Source organism: Panthera leo, chromosome B2 (genome assembly GCF_018350215.1).
Source record: "Panthera leo isolate Ple1 chromosome B2, P.leo_Ple1_pat1.1, whole genome shotgun sequence".
Classification (NCBI taxonomy): Eukaryota; Metazoa; Chordata; class Mammalia; order Carnivora; family Felidae; genus Panthera; species Panthera leo.
Window position 1 is genome coordinate 95,801,116 of NC_056683.1, and position 5,567 is coordinate 95,806,682.

General features: G+C 39.9%; 1 pseudogene; it reads left to right on the forward strand.

Moving 5' to 3' along the window:
• Positions 1-2,354: 2,354 nt before the first annotated feature.
• LOC122219126 lies at positions 2,355-2,730 on the forward strand (annotated as a pseudogene).
• Positions 2,731-5,567: the final 2,837 nt, after the last annotated feature.

Genomic DNA, 5,567 nt, shown 5'->3' on the forward strand with positions numbered 1-5,567 from the left:
TCATGCTTCCAGCCAGTAAGGCAAAACAAACAAAAAGCCATATATTACAACCAGTACTATAAGGAAGAACCAAAATAAAAATCACTAGGTGATGTCAAAAGGGCCTGAAGGAAATCGTCACAATTCAGTCTTCTCTTATACCATGTTGTATGGAACCTCTACACCATTTTGTCATTTTGCAGCATGCTGCCATTTATAAATAATGACACTTCCCAAAAGACATGGGGAACACAGTTTTCCGTGTGTGTGTGTGTGTGTGTGTGTGTGTGTGTGTACATGCCCAAACTTTAGCGATGACTTTGTAAACATTCTGGTATCTAGTTTTCTCTCCCTCTATATCAATAGCACCACCATCTACCCACTTATCAAAGCCAGAAATCTGAGTGTAACGCCTGAGTCATCTGTTTCCTTCACCCGACAGCAAGTCCAATAATTCTTCTTCCAAAATAATCCTCATCTCTGACCTCTCCTATCCATCTTCAATGTCATCTCATCTCTTACCTGAATTAATGAGTAGCTTCTGAACTGGTGTCCCAGCTTCCAGTTGAAATTTCTATTACCCCAATCTCCTCAGCAAAGTGATCTAAAAACATAAATCAGATCATTTCATCCTTCCACTTAAAATTTATAATAGTTTCTTATTGCTTAAAATACGATCCAAACTCTACTATGGTCTCCAAGATTCTACATGACCTCGGTCTGCCCATCTCTCTGGCTTCATTGTATAGACTTGTTCCTACTCCAGTGACAGTCCTTCCAGCAGCTCTGTCTCACCTTTGCCTTGGGATTTGCTCTTGCCTCTACCTGGAATGCTTCACCCTGGCTGCCCTCATGGCTGGCTTCTTCTAATCCCTCAGGTTTACTTTTAGTTGTCACTTCTCCAAGGAGGACTACTCTGACCACCTTCATGAAGAAGGTCCTTCCCTCATTATTCTCTAGCATGGTATTCAATCTCCTCAGAAAACTTGTCACAGTCTGCAGTAATTTTGTCCATCGTGTGTTTACTTGCCTGCCTTCCCCACTAGAACGCTGTGTTTAGAGAGGTAAAATGATAATAGCTAATACTTTCTTTGTGCCACAGTCTACCTTAATTGCTTTATATGTGCAAGCATAGCCTGCCAAATATCTCCCGAAACAACACCTTTTGTTTTTTGATACCCAAACATCACAGAATGTATGTATCTCTCAATACAGAGTTTGTTTTAAGCTGATGGAAAATTTTTATATTTATGTCTCCAAAAGTCCAATATAGTTTAGCCAAACAATGTGGGGGGAAAGGTTTCCAGTTTCTTTCCAAATTCAAGGGGTAAAACAGCAGCAACAATCATAGACGTTTTGAAAAGCACAGTGAGTATCCACAGAGGGGGTGTAGTCTTGGATGTTGCTGATGCTCAGAATGACCTCAGAGTGTCACGCTCAGAGTGAGTCATGCTCTGTCACTGGCAATTGTCCTGAATGCATTTACCGGTGCTTTCCATATTGAGCCATTGTTTTTGCTGAGAGCTGTACAATGAGTACCAGAAAAGTTCAGAAAGTTTTAAAGAGAATGGTAGATAAGCAATTACAAGGATAAAAATAATAACTACAATGGAAAAGATGTTGCTGTACATAAAACAACTGTTTTAAATTTTTTGGTGATCAATATTTTAAACATTTTGCATAAATGTGTTACATAGATGTGTTAAGGAAAAAAACCTTTTTTTCTATCCTCTTAGGTTCTGTCTTAGAGACCTGCAAATTAAACTGACAAAAGACAAATTAGCAAGAGAAAAGACAGATTTTTATTCCTGTATATTTATTTTTCACTGAAAAATGAGACTCAAGTAGACAGAACATAGAGTTTATATATCATCTTACTAGGGGAGGGGGAGGAGCAGAGCAACACTTCCAGGAGAGCAAATGACTTCTTAGAAAGAGGGCATAAAGGGCACTTATGCAAATGAATTTTTTGAAAAATAAATGTGCCTTTAGAAAAATAGATGGAAGATATGATAGTTTGTGACAATGTCTATCTGGGTATCATGCAACTTCTGACTTTTCAACTCCAAGAAGAGAAGATTAGAGTTGCTGCTGGAGGGTGGGGGGTGCATTTATAACAGTCAAGCTCTTTTTTAAGGCTCACCTTTTAGGCAGATAAGACTGCTTAGGAACTCAGATGACTTTGTTCAAAATAATTCCTATGCCAAAGTGACATTTTGCGGGGAGGTATATCCTGATCGCTTCCAGTGTTTTAGTATACTTTAGTTGTGCGTTAGGAAATTGGTTGGGATTCTGGGTTGAAATGTAATATATTATACATATTTTTTCCTTTTAAAATAATGTGAGCTCTTCCTTTCCAACCCCAGCCCAGCAGAATGGCTCCTGCGAAGAAGGGGGGCGAGAAGAAGGGCTATTCTGTCATCAATGAGGTAGTGGCCAGCAAATACACCATCAACATTCACAAGCGCATTCATGGAGTGGGTTTCAAGAAGCGTGCCCCTCGGGCACTCAAAGAGATCGAGAAATTTGCTGTAAAGGAGATGGGAACTCCAGATGTGTGCATTGACACTAGGCTCAACAAAGCTGTCTAGGCCAAAGGAGTAAGGAATGTTCCACACCATATGCAAGTGCGGTTGTCCAGAAAAACATAAGGAGGATGAAGATTCACCAAACAAGCTCTATATGTTGGTTACCTATGTAGCTGTCACCACTTTCAAAAATCTACAGACTGTTAACATGGATGAGAACTAATTGCTGATTGTCAAATGAAGGTATAAAACTGCATAAATAAATAAATAAATACATACATACATAAGAAACAGAACCCAGTTAGCATCTTCACACAGAAAATCTAATTTTCAGATGCAGATTATTAATATATACTGAGATACCATTATTAATTCACTTCAAGCAAATGTCTGTCTTATGTGATAGGTATTTTTATTCACCTTCCCTCTTTTTGTGAGGTATGTAAAGGTTAAGTAACAAGCCCAAGATTCTAATGGAAGTAAGTAGCAGAGCTGGACCTGAACCCAGATATCCTGAATATAAAACCTGTCTTCTTAACCACTTCAGGGGCTAAAGGGCCTCTCCCAAGGAAAGAGCCACATCTATCTAGTGCACTGTATGTATCCCAATGCCTGACAAGGCTCAGCCCGTAGTAGCTGATCAATTACTTATCCCAAATGAATTAATTAATGGGTTGAAGAAAACCAGAATAAATTACCCCCAAATATGCCTTTTTGACATAAAAATTATTTTCAGGTGAAAGCAATTAATAAGTAGCAAATGCAGGGGTGCCTGGGTGGCTTAGTCAGTTAAGTGTCCGATTTCGGCTCAGGTCATCATCTCCTGGTTCCTGAGTTTGAGCCCTGTGTCAGGCTCTGTGCTGACAGCTTGATCCTGCTTAGGATCTGTGTCTCCCTCTCTCTCTGCCCCTCCCCTTCTCACATTCTGTCTCTCTTGAAAATAAGTAAACGTTTAAAAATTTTTAAAACAAGAAGCAAATGAAGGAAAAGGTCTCTCTTCCCTCCCCCTACCCTGCCTAAAGGCAGGATATAAATTATTCTTCTTTGGAGACAGACTTTTATCAGATGACATCAGAAGAATCCATAAGCAAACCTTCTTTCATTAGTTTCCTGCCTTATATTTATCTTCCCACAGTTTGTCACCCTTGGAGACCTAAAACTACTTCCTTTCATCCTATAATTTCTCCACAAATGTATTGCTCTTTGTTGAAGATGCTACAAGAGCCAGAGTTCTAAGCCACCTCCTCGAGTTACTCTGAGTTTCTCCCATGTATATATGAGATATACATGGTAATGAGCTTTTGTTTTTCTCCTGTTAATCTGCTTTTTGTTACAAGGGTCCCAGACAAGAATTTAAAAGGCTAGAGTAGCAAGGATCTTCTTTCCTCCCTTACAGATGAAGGAATATATTTTAAAAAACACTGTAACTACATTTTGCCAAAATAACTGGCCTATCATCTTCAAAGATGCCAAGACCCTAAAAGAGTTCCTGAGGAATTCTTCTAGGTTGAAGAAAACCAAAGAGATATGACAACTAAATGCAAGGTGACCCTGGATTGGATCATTTTTCTCTACAGGATACTAAACAGTTGACAAAACATGAATAGGGACTGTGGACTAGGTGACTAATGATAGGACTGACTGCACACGTGAATGATATGAAGATTACTTCAAAGTGGAAACATCTGCAACAGCAAATGCAAAGAATTCCTATGTGAACTTCCCATATCTGACTACAGTAGAGCTTTGTGAGAGTCAGCTACCTCCTCCAGGGAGTTCTCCAATCAGGGAAGCATGACCTTGGGGACCAGGACATTCCAAAAAATTGTGTAAACAAGCTTCATCCCAACCTTCCATCCTTTGAAGCCCTAATCACCTCTACCTGCTCCCTTATTAAGTTGATGTATAAACCCCTTCCTTTAGCTGTCCAGGTTGTCTCTTCATCTGAAAGCTTCCACATGCACAAACTTTTCTCCTGTTAATCTAATGTCAGTTAATTCACAGCCCCCCATTCAAATATAAAATGGTAGAAGAAAATTTTCCTCCCACCAAAATGTATCACTGAATTTCCTGATTTTGACAGTTGTATTATGGTTACAGAGGAGTATCTTTGTTTGTCAGGAGAAAAATTGTCTTCTATGAACATTTTTGACACCTACAGAGGTCTTTTTTCTTTTTTTAAGATGTGAAGTAAATAAAGTTTGCACCAGGGAGAATGGGCAAGTTATATGTAATGGAAGGATGGGTGCTGTTGGCCACATATATCAAAGGTATAGCCATGCCTGTCAACAGAGGCCAGAGTTGTGGAGCCCAGGGGAACTTCCTCCAGGCTCAGACCCCCCAAGGTCAGGTGCTTGAGGAACCTGTGGCAAAACCAATTGAGAAAGGAGCAAAGGGTAGAGCTTTTATTTATTTATTTATATTGTTTTTTATTTTAATTCCAGTATTGATTCCAGTGTTATATTAGCTTCAGGTGTACAATATGGTGATTCAACAATCCCACACATTACTCCATGCTCATTGTGAGAAGTGTGCTCTTTAATCCCCCTCACCTATTTCACCCACCCCCACACCTACCTCCCCTCTGGCAACCATTGGTACAAAGGTAGAGCTTTGAGTCGGTTTTACTCTTATGCACATTTTGACTTCCTCACACCCACCACAGGCTGTTACCATCACCTTGTACATCAACTCTAAAGCCCACCTGGGTTCCCCAGAGTGAGACTGAGGGTAACACAGGGCTTAGAGTGGGCTCAGAATATGCCACCCCAAAATACGCCAGTTTGACATATTGACTATTTTGAGCTGAAGGCACTTGAAAAACAACAGGTGTAAGAAAGGCACTATGACTTCCCCTTTTCCTCCTGAAAACAGGAGATAAAACTCCCATATGTAACAGACCCTCCCCTGCACCTGGAGGAAAAGAACATTCTCATCACCAGAGACAGGGAGTCAAGGCCAAGTTGAAGTTTTACAAACAAATTTAACCAAAGTAACCCTATCCTCCTTTAGTCTCCTCATACATTTTAGTTACTTTTTCATAATTACTACTCTTTGGTC